This window comes from Hemicordylus capensis, chromosome 3, assembly GCF_027244095.1.
Source record: "Hemicordylus capensis ecotype Gifberg chromosome 3, rHemCap1.1.pri, whole genome shotgun sequence".
In the NCBI taxonomy this organism is placed as follows: Eukaryota; Metazoa; Chordata; class Lepidosauria; order Squamata; family Cordylidae; genus Hemicordylus; species Hemicordylus capensis.
This window is the reverse complement of record NC_069659.1, coordinates 212,478,876-212,492,416: the sequence shown is the minus strand read 5'-3', so window position 1 is coordinate 212,492,416 and position 13,541 is coordinate 212,478,876.

The window sequence follows — 13,541 nt, the reverse complement described above, 5'->3', positions numbered from 1 at the left end:
TGGAAAGTTTTTTCGGAGTGTTCCATTCGGAAAGTTCTGTTTGGAATGTTCCATTTGGAATGGTCCATTTGGAATGTTCCATTTGGAATGGTCCATTTGAAGTGTTCCGTATGGAAAGTTCCATTCGGTGTGTTCCATTTGGAAAGTTCCGTTCGGAGTGTTCCATTTGGAAAATTCCGTTCGGCGTGTTCCGTTTCGAAAATTCCGTTCGGAGTGTTCCGTTTGGAAAGTTCGGTTCGGAGTGTTCCATTTGGAAAGTTACGTTCGGAGTTTTCCATTTGAAAAGTTCCATTCGGAGTGTTCCGTTTGGAATGTTCCATTTGGAATGTTCCATTTGGAATGGTCCGTTTGGAGTGTTCCATTTGGAAAGTTCCATTCGGAGTGTTCCGTTTGGAAAGTTCGGTTCGGAGTGTTCCGTTTGGATTGTTCCGTTCGGAATGTTCCATTTGGAAAGTTCCGTTCGGAGTGTTCCATTTGTAAAGTTCCGTTCGGAGTGTTCCGTTTGGAAAGTTCCGTTCGGAGTGTTCCGTTTGGAATGTTCCGTTCGGAGTGTTCCGTTTGAAAAGTTCCATTCGGAGTGTTCCGTTTGGAAAGTTCCGTTTGGAATGTTCCGTTTGGAAAGTTCCGTTTGGAATGTTCCGTTTGGAAAGTTCCGTTCGGAGTGTTCCATTTGGAAAGTTCCGTTTGGAATGTTCCATTTGGAAAGTTCCGTACGGAGTGTTCCATTTGGAAAGTTTTTTCGGAGTGTTCCATTCGTAAAGTTCTGTTTGGAATGTTCCATTTGGAATGGTCCATTTGGAATGTTCCATTTGGAATGGTCCATTTGGAGTGTTCCGTATGGAAAGTTTCATTCGGTGTGTTCCATTTGGAAAGTTCCGTTCGGAGTGTTCCATTTGGAAAATTCCGTTCGGCGTGTTCCGTTTCGAAAATTCCGTTCGGAGTGTTCCGTTTGGAAAGTTCCATTCGGAGTGTTCCATTTGGAAAGTTCCGTTCGGAGTGTTCCATTTGGAAAGTTCCGTTCGGAGTGTTCCATTTGGAAAGTTCCGTTCGGAGTGTTCTGTTTGGAAAGTTCCGTTCGGAATGTTCCATTTGGAAAGTTCCGTTCGGAGTGTTCCATTTGGAAAGTTCCGTTCGGAATGTTCCGTTTGGAAAGTTCCGTTCGGAGTGTTCCATTTGGAAAGTTCCGTTTGGAATGTTCCATTTGGAAAGTTCCGTTCGGAGTGTTCCGTTTGGAAAGTTCCGTTCGGAGTGTTCCGTTTGGAAAGTTCCGTTCGGAGTGTTCTGTTTGGAAAGTTCCGTTCGGAATGTTCGGTTTGGAATGATCCGTTCGGTGTGTTCCCTTTGAAAAGTTCCATTTGGAATGTTCCATTTGGAATGTTCCATTTGGAATGTTCCATTTGGAATGGTCCATTTGGAGTGTTCCGTGTGGAAAGTTTCATTCGGTGTGTTCCATTTGGAAAGTTCCGTTCGGAGTGTTCCGTTTGGAAAGTTCTGTTCGGAGTGTTCCGTTTGGAAAGTTCCGTTCGGAGTGTTCCGTTTGGAAAGTTCCGTTTGGAATGTTCCATTTGGAAAGTTCCGTTCGGAGTGTTCCATTTGGAAAGTTCCATTCGGAATGTTCCGTTTGGAACGTTCCGTTCGGAGTGTTCCGTTTGGAAAGTTCCATTCGGAGTGTTCCATTTGGAAAGTTCCGTTTGGAATGTTCCATTTGGAATGTACCATTTGGAAAGTTCCGTTTGGAATGTTCCATTTGGAAAGTTCCGTTCGGAGTGTTCCATTTGGAAAGTTCCGTTCGGAATGTTCCATTTGGAAAGTTCCGTTCGGAGTGTTCCGTTTGGAAAGTTCCGTTCGGAGTGTTCCGTTTGGAAAGTTCCGTTCGGAGTGTTCTGTTTGGAAAGTTCCGTTCGGAATGTTCGGTTTGGAATGATCCGTTTGGTGTGTTCCCTTTGAAAAGTTCCATTTGGAATGTTCCATTTGGAATGTTCCATTTGGAATGTTCCATTTGGAATGGTCCATTTGGAGTGTTCCGTGTGGAAAGTTTCATTCGGTGTGTTCCATTTGGAAAGTTCCGTTCGGAGTGTTCCATTTGGAAAATTCCATTCGGCGTGTTCCGTTTGGAAAATTCCGTTCGGAGTGTTCCGTTTGGAAAGTTCCGTTCGGAGTGCTCCATTTGGAAAGTTACGTTCGGAGTTTTCCATTTGGAAAGTTCCATTCGGAGTGTTACGTTTGGAAAGTTCCGTTCGGAGTGTTCCATTTGGAAAGTTCCGTTCGGAGTGTTCCATTTGGAAAGTTTCGTTTGGAACGTTCCGTTCGGAGTGTTCCGTTTGGAAAGTTCAGTTCGGAGTGTTCCGTTTGGAAAGTTCCATTTGGAATGTTCCATTTGGAATGTTCCATTTGGAAAGTTATGTTTGGAATGTTCCATTTGGAAAGTTCCGTTCGGAGTGTTCCATTTGGAAAGTTCCGTTTGGAATGTTCCATTTGGAAAGTTCCGTTCGGAGTGTTCCGTTTGGAAGGTTCCGTTCGGAGTGTTCCGTTTGGAAAGTTCCGTTCGGAGTGTTCTGTTTGGAAAGTTCCGTTCGGAATGTTCGGTTTGGAATGATCCATTCGGAGTGTTCCCTTTGAAAAGTTCCATTTGGAATGTTCCATTTGGAATGTTCCATTTGGAATGGTCCATTTGGAATGGTCCATTTGGAGTGTTCCGTGTGGAAAGTTTCATTCGGTGTGTTCCATTTGGAAAGTACCGTTCGGAGTGTTCCATTTGGAAAATTCCGTTCGCCGTGTTCCGTTTGGAAAATTCCGTTCGGAGTGTTCCGTTTGGAAAGTTCGGTTCGGAGTGTTCCATTTGGAAAGTTACGTTCGGAGTTTTCCATTTGGAAAGTTCCATTCGGAGTGTTCCGTTTGGAAAGTTCCGTTTGGAATGTTCCGTTTGGAACGTTCCGTTCGGAGTGTTCCGTTTGGAAAGTTCCGTTCGGAGTGTTCCGTTTGGAAAGTTCCATTTGGAATGTTCCATTTGGAAAGTTCCGTTTGGAATGTTCCATTTGGAAAGTTCCGTTCGGAGTGTTCCATTTGGAAAGTTCCGTTTGGAATGTTCCATTTGGAAAGTTCAGTACGGAGTGTTCCATTTGGAAAGTTTTTTCGGAGTGTTCCATTCGGAAAGTTCTGTTTGGAATGTTCCATTTGGAATGGTCCATTTGGAATGTTCCATTTGGAATGGTCCATTTGAAGTGTTCCGTATGGAAAGTTCCATTCGGTGTGTTCCATTTGTAAAGTTCCGTTCGGAGTGTTCCATTTGGAAAATTCCGTTCGGCGTGTTCCGTTTCGAAAATTCCGTTCGGAGTGTTCCGTTTGGAAAGTTCCATTCGGAGTGTTCCGTTTGGAAAGTTCCGTTCGGAGTGTTCCATTTGGAAAGTTCCGTTCGGAGTGTTCCGTTTGGAAAGTTCCGTTCGGAGTGTTCCGTTTGGAAAGTTCCGTTCGGAGTGTTCCATTTGGAAAGTTCCGTTCGGAATGTTCCGTTTGGAACGTTCCGTTCGGAGTGTTCCGTTTGGAAAGTTCCGTTCGGAGTGTTCCGTTTGGAAAGTTCCGTTTGGAATGTTCCATTTGGAATGTTCCATTTGGAAAGTTCCGTTTGGAATGTTCCATTTGGAAAGTTCCGTTCGGAGTGTTCCATTTGGAAAGTTCCGTTTGGAATGTTCCATTTGGAAAGTTCCGTTCGGAGTGTTCCGTTTGGAAAGTTCCGTTCGGAGTGTTCCGTTTGGAAAGTTCCGTTCGGAGTGTTCTGTTTGGAAAGTTCCGTTCGTAATGTTCGGTTTGGAATGATCCGTTCAGTGTGTTCCCTTTGAAAAGTTCCATTTGGAATGTTCCATTTGGAATGTTCCATTTGGAATGTTCCATTTGGAATGGTCCATTTGGAGTGTTCCGTGTGGAAAGTTTCATTCGGTGTGTTCCATTTGGAAAGTTCCGTTCGGAGTGTTCCATTTGGAAAATTCCGTTCGGCGTGTTCCGTTTGGAAAATTCCGTTCGGAGTGTTCCGTTTGGAAAGTTCCGTTCGGAGTGCTCCATTTGGAAAGTTACGTTCGGAGTTTTCCATTTGGAAAGTTCCATTCGGAGTGTTACGTTTGGAAAGTTCCGTTCGGAGTGTTCCATTTGGAAAGTTTCGTTTGGAACGTTCCGTTCGGAGTGTTCCGTTTGGAAAGTTCAGTTCGGAGTGTTCCGTTTGGAAAGTTCCATTTGGAATGTTCCATTTGGAATGTTCCATTTGGTAAGTTATGTTTGGAATGTTCCATTTGGAAAGTTCCGTTCGGAGTGTTCCATTTGGAAAGTTCCGTTTGGAATGTTCCATTTGGAAAGTTCCGTTCGGAGTGTTCCGTTTGGAAAGTTCCGTTCGGAGTGTTCCGTTTGGAAAGTTCCGTTCGGAGTGTTCTGTTTGGAAAGTTCCGTTCGGAATGTTAGGTTTGGAATGATCCATTCGGAGTGTTCCCTTTGAAAAGTTCCATTTGGAATGTTCCATTTGGAATGTTCCATTTGGAATGGTCCATTTGGAATGGTCCATTTGGAGTGTTCCGTGTGGAAAGTTTCATTCGGTGTGTTCCATTTGGAAAGTACCGTTCGGAGTGTTCCATTTGGAAAATTCCGTTCGCCGTGTTCCGTTTGGAAAATTCCGTTCGGAGTGTTCCGTTTGGAAAGTTCGGTTCGGAGTGTTCCATTTGGAAAGTTCCGTTCGGAATTTTCCGTTTGGAAAGTTCCGTTCGGAGTGTTCCTTTTCGAAAGTTCCGTTCGGAGTGTTCCGTTTGGAACGTTCCGTTCGGAGTGTTCCGTTTGGAAAGTTCCGTTCGGAGTGTTCCATTTGGAAAGTTCCGTTTGGAATGTTCCATTTGGAAAGTTCCGTTCGGAGTGTTCCATTCGGAAAGTTCCGTTCGGAGTGTTCCGTTTGGAAAGTTCCGTTCGGAGTGTTCTGTTTGGAAAGTTCCGTTCGGAATGTTCGGTTTGGAATGATCCGTTCGGTGTGTTCCCTTTGAAAAGTTCCATTTGGAATGTTCCATTTGGAATGTTCCATTTGGAATGTTCCATTTGGAATGGTCCATTTGGAGTGTTCCGTGTGGAAAGTTTCATTCGGTGTGTTCCATTTGGAAAGTTCCGTTCAGAGTGTTCCATTTGGAAAGTTCCGTTCGGAGTGTTCCATTTGGAAAGTTCCGTTCGGAGTGTTCCGTTTGGAAAGTTCCGTTTGGAATGTTCCATTTGGAAAGTTCCGTTCGGAGTGTTCCATTTGGAAAGTTCCGTTCGGAATTTTCCGTTTGGAAAGTTCCGTTCGGAGTGTTCCGTTTGGAAAGTTCCGTTCGGAGTGTTCCGTTTGGAACGTTCCGTTCGGAGTGTTCCGTTTGGAAAGTTCCGTTCGGAGTGTTCCGTTAGGAAAGTTCCATTTGGAATGTTCCATTTGGAAAGTTCCGTTTGGAATGTTCCATTTGGAAAGTTCCGTTCGGAGTGTTCCATTTGGAAAGTTCCGTTTGGAATGTTCCATTTGGAAAGTTCAGTACGGAGTGTTCCATTTGGAAAGTTTTTTCGGAGTGTTCCATTCGGAAAGTTCTGTTTGGAATGTTGCATTTGGAATGGTCCATTTGGAATGTTCCATTTGGAATGGTCCATTTGGAGTGTTCCGTATGGAAAGTTTCATTCGGTGTGTTCCATTTGGAAAGTTCCGTTCGGAGTGTTCCATTTGGAAAATTCCGTTCGGCTTGTTCCGTTTGGAAAATTCCGTTCGGAGTGTTCCGTTTGGAAAGTTCCATTCGGAGTGTTCCATTTGGAAAGTTACGTTCGGAGTTTTCCATTTGGAAAGTTCCATTCGGAGTGTTCCGTTTGGAATGTTCCATTTGGAATGTTCCATTTGGAATGGTCCGTTTGGAGTGTTCCATTTGGAAAGTTCCATTCGGAGTGTTTCGTTTGGAATGTTCCGTTCGGAGTGTTCCGTTTGGATTGTTCCGTTCGGAATGTTCCATTTGGAAAGTTCCGTTCGGAGTGTTCCATTTGTAAAGTTCCGTTCGGAGTGTTCCGTTTGGAAAGTTCCGTTCGGAGTGTTCCGTTTGGAACGTTCCGTTCGGAGTGTTCCGTTTGGAAAGTTCCGTTCGGAGTGTTCCGTTTGGAAAGTTCCGTTTGGAATGTTCCGTTTGGAAAGTTCCGTTCGGAGTGTTCCATTTGGAAAGTTCCGTTCGGAATGTTCCGTTTGGAAAGTTCCGTTCGGAGTGTTCCGTTTGGAAAGTTCCGTTCGGAGTGTTCCGTTTGGAAAGTTCCGTTTGGAATGTTCCATTTGGAATGTTCCGTTTGGAAAGTTCCGTTTGGAATGTTCCATTTGGAAAGTTCCGTTCGGAGTGTTCCATTTGGAAAGTTCCGTTCGGAGTGTTCCATTTGGAAAGTTCCGTTCGGAGTGTTCCGTTTGGAAAGTTCCGTTTGGAATGTTCCATTTGGAAAGTTCCGTTCGGAGTGTTCCATTTGGAAAGTTCCGTTCGGAGTGTTCCGTATGGAAAGTTCCGTTCGGAGTGTTCCGTTTGGAAAGTTCCGTTCGGAGTGTTCCGTTTGGAAAGTTCCGTTTGGAGTGTTCCATTTGGAATGTTCCGTTTGGAAAGTTCCGTTTGGAATGTTCCATTTGGAAAGTTCCGTTCGGAGTGTTCCATTTGGAAAGTTCCGTTTGGAATGTTCCATTTGGAAAGTTCCGTTCGGAGTGTTCCGTTTGGAAAGTTCCGTTCGGAGTGTTCCGTTTGGAAAGTTCCGTTCGGAGTGTTCCGTTTGGAAAGTTCCGTTCGGCGTGTTCCGTTTGGAAAATTCCGTTCGGAGTGTTCCGTTTGGAAAGTTCCGTTCGGAGTGTTCCATTTGGAAAGTTACGTTCGGAGTTTTCCATTTGGAAAGTTCCATTCGGAGTGTTCCGTTTGGAAAGTTCCGTTCGGAGTGTTCCATTTGGAAAGTTCCGTTCGGAGTGTTCCATTTGGAAAGTTTCGTTTGGAATGTTCCATTTGGAATGTTCCATTTGGAATGGTCCGTTTGGAGTGTTCCATTTGGAAAGTTCCATTCGGAGTGTTCCGTTTGGAAAGTTCCGTTCGGAGTGTTCCGTTTGGAACGTTCCGTTCGGAATGTTCCATTTGGAAAGTTCCGTTCGGAGTGTTCCATTTGTAAAGTTCCGTTCGGAGTGTTCCGTTTGGAAAGTTCCGTTCGGAGTGTTCCGTTTGGAACGTTCCGTTCGGAGTGTTCCGTTTGGAAAGTTCCGTTCGGAGTGTTCCGTTTGGAAAGTTCCGTTTGGAATGTTCCGTTTGGAAAGTTCCGTTTGGAATGTTCCATTTGGAAAGTTCCGTTCGGAGTGTTCCATTTGGAAAGTTCCATTCGGAATGTTCCATTTGGAAAGTTCCGTACGGAGTGTTCCATTTGGAATGTTTTTTCGGAGTGTTCCATTCGGAAAGTTCTGTTTGGAATGTTCCATTTGGAATGGTCCATTTGGAATGTTCCATTTGGAATGGTCCATTTGGAGTGTTCCGTATGGAAAGTTTCATTCGGTGTGTTCCATTTGGAAAGTTCCGTTCGGAGTGTTCCATTTGGAAAATTCCGTTCGGCGTGTTCCGTTTCGAAAATTCCGTTCGGAGTGTTCCGTTTGGAAAGTTCCATTCGGAGTGTTCCATTTGGAAAGTTCCGTTCGGAGTGTTCCATTTGGAAAGTTCCGTTTGGAGTGTTCCATTTGGAAAGTTCCGTTCGGAGTGTTCCGTTTGGAAAGTTCCGTTTGGAATGTTCCATTTGGAAAGTTCCGTTCGGAGTGTTCCATTTGGAAAGTTCCGTTCGGAATGTTCCGTTTGGAAAGTTCCGTTCGGAGTTTTCCATTTGGAAAGTTCCATTCGGAGTGTTCCGTTTGGAATGTTCCATTTGGAATGTTCCATTCGGAGTGTTCCGTTTGGAATGGTCCGTTTGGAGTGTTCCATTTGGAAAGTTCCATTCGGAGTGTTTCGTTTGGAAAGTTCCGTTCGGAGTGTTCCGTTTGGATTGTTCCGTTCGGAATGTTCCGTTTGGAAAGTTCCGTTCGGAGTGTTCCATTTGTAAAGTTCCGTTCGGAGTGTTCCGTTTGGAAAGTTCCGTTCGGAGTGTTCCGTTTGGAACGTTCCGTTCGGAGTGTTCTGTTTGGAAAGTTCCGTTCGGAGTGTTCCGTTTGGAAAGTTCCGTTCGGAGTGTTCTGTTTGGAAAGTTCCGTTCGGAATGTTCGGTTTGGAATGATCCGTTTGGTGTGTTCCCTTTGAAAAGTTCCATTTGGAATGTTCCATTTGGAATGTTCCATTTGGAATGTTCCATTTGGAATGGTCCATTTGGAGTGTTCCGTGTGGAAAGTTTCATTCGGTGTGTTCCATTTGGAAAGTTCCGTTCGGAGTGTTCCATTTGGAAAATTCCATTCGGCGTGTTCCGTTTGGAAAATTCCGTTCGGAGTGTTCCGTTTGGAAAGTTCCGTTCGGAGTGCTCCATTTGGAAAGTTACGTTCGGAGTTTTCCATTTGGAAAGTTCCATTCGGAGTGTTACGTTTGGAAAGTTCCGTTCGGAGTGTTCCATTTGGAAAGTTCCGTTCGGAGTGTTCCATTTGGAAAGTTTCGTTTGGAACGTTCCGTTCGGAGTGTTCCGTTTGGAAAGTTCAGTTCGGAGTGTTCCGTTTGGAAAGTTCCATTTGGAATGTTCCATTTGGAATGTTCCATTTGGAAAGTTATGTTTGGAATGTTCCATTTGGAAAGTTCCGTTCGGAGTGTTCCATTTGGAAAGTTCCGTTTGGAATGTTCCATTTGGAAAGTTCCGTTCGGAGTGTTCCGTTTGGAAGGTTCCGTTCGGAGTGTTCCGTTTGGAAAGTTCCGTTCGGAGTGTTCTGTTTGGAAAGTTCCGTTCGGAATGTTCGGTTTGGAATGATCCATTCGGAGTGTTCCCTTTGAAAAGTTCCATTTGGAATGTTCCATTTGGAATGTTCCATTTGGAATGGTCCATTTGGAATGGTCCATTTGGAGTGTTCCGTGTGGAAAGTTTCATTCGGTGTGTTCCATTTGGAAAGTACCGTTCGGAGTGTTCCATTTGGAAAATTCCGTTCGCCGTGTTCCGTTTGGAAAATTCCGTTCGGAGTGTTCCGTTTGGAAAGTTCGGTTCGGAGTGTTCCATTTGGAAAGTTACGTTCGGAGTTTTCCATTTGGAAAGTTCCATTCGGAGTGTTCCGTTTGGAAAGTTCCGTTTGGAATGTTCCGTTTGGAACGTTCCGTTCGGAGTGTTCCGTTTGGAAAGTTCCGTTCGGAGTGTTCCGTTTGGAAAGTTCCATTTGGAATGTTCCATTTGGAAAGTTCCGTTTGGAATGTTCCATTTGGAAAGTTCCGTTCGGAGTGTTCCATTTGGAAAGTTCCGTTTGGAATGTTCCATTTGGAAAGTTCAGTACGGAGTGTTCCATTTGGAAAGTTTTTTCGGAGTGTTCCATTCGGAAAGTTCTGTTTGGAATGTTCCATTTGGAATGGTCCATTTGGAATGTTCCATTTGGAATGGTCCATTTGAAGTGTTCCGTATGGAAAGTTCCATTCGGTGTGTTCCATTTGTAAAGTTCCGTTCGGAGTGTTCCATTTGGAAAATTCCGTTCGGCGTGTTCCGTTTCGAAAATTCCGTTCGGAGTGTTCCGTTTGGAAAGTTCCATTCGGAGTGTTCCGTTTGGAAAGTTCCGTTCGGAGTGTTCCATTTGGAAAGTTCCGTTCGGAGTGTTCCGTTTGGAAAGTTCCGTTCGGAGTGTTCCGTTTGGAAAGTTCCGTTCGGAGTGTTCCATTTGGAAAGTTCCGTTCGGAATGTTCCGTTTGGAACGTTCCGTTCGGAGTGTTCCGTTTGGAAAGTTCCGTTCGGAGTGTTCCGTTTGGAAAGTTCCGTTTGGAATGTTCCATTTGGAATGTTCCATTTGGAAAGTTCCGTTTGGAATGTTCCATTTGGAAAGTTCCGTTCGGAGTGTTCCATTTGGAAAGTTCCGTTTGGAATGTTCCATTTGGAAAGTTCCGTTCGGAGTGTTCCGTTTGGAAAGTTCCGTTCGGAGTGTTCCGTTTGGAAAGTTCCGTTCGGAGTGTTCTGTTTGGAAAGTTCCGTTCGTAATGTTCGGTTTGGAATGATCCGTTCAGTGTGTTCCCTTTGAAAAGTTCCATTTGGAATGTTCCATTTGGAATGTTCCATTTGGAATGTTCCATTTGGAATGGTCCATTTGGAGTGTTCCGTGTGGAAAGTTTCATTCGGTGTGTTCCATTTGGAAAGTTCCGTTCGGAGTGTTCCATTTGGAAAATTCCGTTCGGCGTGTTCCGTTTGGAAAATTCCGTTCGGAGTGTTCCGTTTGGAAAGTTCCGTTCGGAGTGCTCCATTTGGAAAGTTACGTTCGGAGTTTTCCATTTGGAAAGTTCCATTCGGAGTGTTACGTTTGGAAAGTTCCGTTCGGAGTGTTCCATTTGGAAAGTTTCGTTTGGAACGTTCCGTTCGGAGTGTTCCGTTTGGAAAGTTCAGTTCGGAGTGTTCCGTTTGGAAAGTTCCATTTGGAATGTTCCATTTGGAATGTTCCATTTGGTAAGTTATGTTTGGAATGTTCCATTTGGAAAGTTCCGTTCGGAGTGTTCCATTTGGAAAGTTCCGTTTGGAATGTTCCATTTGGAAAGTTCCGTTCGGAGTGTTCCGTTTGGAAAGTTCCGTTCGGAGTGTTCCGTTTGGAAAGTTCCGTTCGGAGTGTTCTGTTTGGAAAGTTCCGTTCGGAATGTTAGGTTTGGAATGATCCATTCGGAGTGTTCCCTTTGAAAAGTTCCATTTGGAATGTTCCATTTGGAATGTTCCATTTGGAATGGTCCATTTGGAATGGTCCATTTGGAGTGTTCCGTGTGGAAAGTTTCATTCGGTGTGTTCCATTTGGAAAGTACCGTTCGGAGTGTTCCATTTGGAAAATTCCGTTCGCCGTGTTCCGTTTGGAAAATTCCGTTCGGAGTGTTCCGTTTGGAAAGTTCGGTTCGGAGTGTTCCATTTGGAAAGTTCCGTTCGGAATTTTCCGTTTGGAAAGTTCCGTTCGGAGTGTTCCTTTTCGAAAGTTCCGTTCGGAGTGTTCCGTTTGGAACGTTCCGTTCGGAGTGTTCCGTTTGGAAAGTTCCGTTCGGAGTGTTCCATTTGGAAAGTTCCGTTTGGAATGTTCCATTTGGAAAGTTCCGTTCGGAGTGTTCCATTCGGAAAGTTCCGTTCGGAGTGTTCCGTTTGGAAAGTTCCGTTCGGAGTGTTCTGTTTGGAAAGTTCCGTTCGGAATGTTCGGTTTGGAATGATCCGTTCGGTGTGTTCCCTTTGAAAAGTTCCATTTGGAATGTTCCATTTGGAATGTTCCATTTGGAATGTTCCATTTGGAATGGTCCATTTGGAGTGTTCCGTGTGGAAAGTTTCATTCGGTGTGTTCCATTTGGAAAGTTCCGTTCAGAGTGTTCCATTTGGAAAGTTCCGTTCGGAGTGTTCCATTTGGAAAGTTCCGTTCGGAGTGTTCCGTTTGGAAAGTTCCGTTTGGAATGTTCCATTTGGAAAGTTCCGTTCGGAGTGTTCCATTTGGAAAGTTCCGTTCGGAATTTTCCGTTTGGAAAGTTCCGTTCGGAGTGTTCCGTTTGGAAAGTTCCGTTCGGAGTGTTCCGTTTGGAACGTTCCGTTCGGAGTGTTCCGTTTGGAAAGTTCCGTTCGGAGTGTTCCGTTAGGAAAGTTCCATTTGGAATGTTCCATTTGGAAAGTTCCGTTTGGAATGTTCCATTTGGAAAGTTCCGTTCGGAGTGTTCCATTTGGAAAGTTCCGTTTGGAATGTTCCATTTGGAAAGTTCAGTACGGAGTGTTCCATTTGGAAAGTTTTTTCGGAGTGTTCCATTCGGAAAGTTCTGTTTGGAATGTTGCATTTGGAATGGTCCATTTGGAATGTTCCATTTGGAATGGTCCATTTGGAGTGTTCCGTATGGAAAGTTTCATTCGGTGTGTTCCATTTGGAAAGTTCCGTTCGGAGTGTTCCATTTGGAAAATTCCGTTCGGCTTGTTCCGTTTGGAAAATTCCGTTCGGAGTGTTCCGTTTGGAAAGTTCGGTTCGGAGTGTTCCATTTGGAAAGTTACGTTCGGAGTTTTCCATTTGGAAAGTTCCATTCGGAGTGTTCCGTTTGGAATGTTCCATTTGGAATGTTCCATTTGGAATGGTCCGTTTGGAGTGTTCCATTTGGAAAGTTCCATTCGGAGTGTTTCGTTTGGAATGTTCCGTTCGGAGTGTTCCGTTTGGATTGTTCCGTTCGGAATGTTCCATTTGGAAAGTTCCGTTCGGAGTGTTCCATTTGTAAAGTTCCGTTCGGAGTGTTCCGTTTGGAAAGTTCCGTTCGGAGTGTTCCGTTTGGAACGTTCCGTTCGGAGTGTTCCGTTTGGAAAGTTCCGTTCGGAGTGTTCCGTTTGGAAAGTTCCGTTTGGAATGTTCCATTTGGAAAGTTCCGTTCGGAGTGTTCCATTTGGAAAGTTCCGTTCGGAATGTTCCGTTTGGAAAGTTCCGTTCGGAGTGTTCCGTTTGGAAAGTTCCGTTCGGAGTGTTCCGTTTGGAAAGTTCCGTTTGGAATGTTCCATTTGGAATGTTCCGTTTGGAAAGTTCCGTTTGGAATGTTCCATTTGGAAAGTTCCGTTCGGAGTGTTCCATTTGGAAAGTTCCGTTCGGAGTGTTCCATTTGGAAAGTTCCGTTCGGAGTGTTCCGTTTGGAAAGTTCCGTTTGGAATGTTCCATTTGGAAAGTTCCGTTCGGAGTGTTCCATTTGGAAAGTTCCGTTCGGAGTGTTCCGTATGGAAAGTTCCGTTCGGAGTGTTCCGTTTGGAAAGTTCCGTTCGGAGTGTTCCGTTTGGAAAGTTCCGTTTGGAGTGTTCCATTTGGAATGTTCCGTTTGGAAAGTTCCGTTTGGAATGTTCCATTTGGAAAGTTCCGTTCGGAGTGTTCCATTTGGAAAGTTCCGTTTGGAATGTTCCATTTGGAAAGTTCCGTTCGGAGTGTTCCGTTTGGAAAGTTCCGTTCGGAGTGTTCCGTTTGGAAAGTTCCGTTCGGAGTGTTCCGTTTGGAAAGTTCCGTTCGGCGTGTTCCGTTTGGAAAATTCCGTTCGGAGTGTTCCGTTTGGAAAGTTCCGTTCGGAGTGTTCCTTTTGGAAAGTTACGTTCGGAGTTTTCCATTTGGAAAGTTCCATTCGGAGTGTTCCGTTTGGAAAGTTCCGTTCGGAGTGTTCCATTTGGAAAGTTCCGTTCGGAGTGTTCCATTTGGAAAGTTTCGTTTGGAATGTTCCATTTGGAATGTTCCATTTGGAATGGTCCGTTTGGAGTGTTCCATTTGGAAAGTTCCATTCGGAGTGTTCCGTTTGGAAAGTTCCGTTCGGAGTGTTCCGTTTGGAACGTTCCGTTCGGAATGTTCCATTTGGAAAGTTCCGTTCGGAGTGTTCCATTTGTAAAGTTCCGTTCGGAGTGTTCCGTTTGGAAAGTTCCGTTCGGAGTGTTCCGTTTGGAACGTTCCGTTCGGAGTGTTC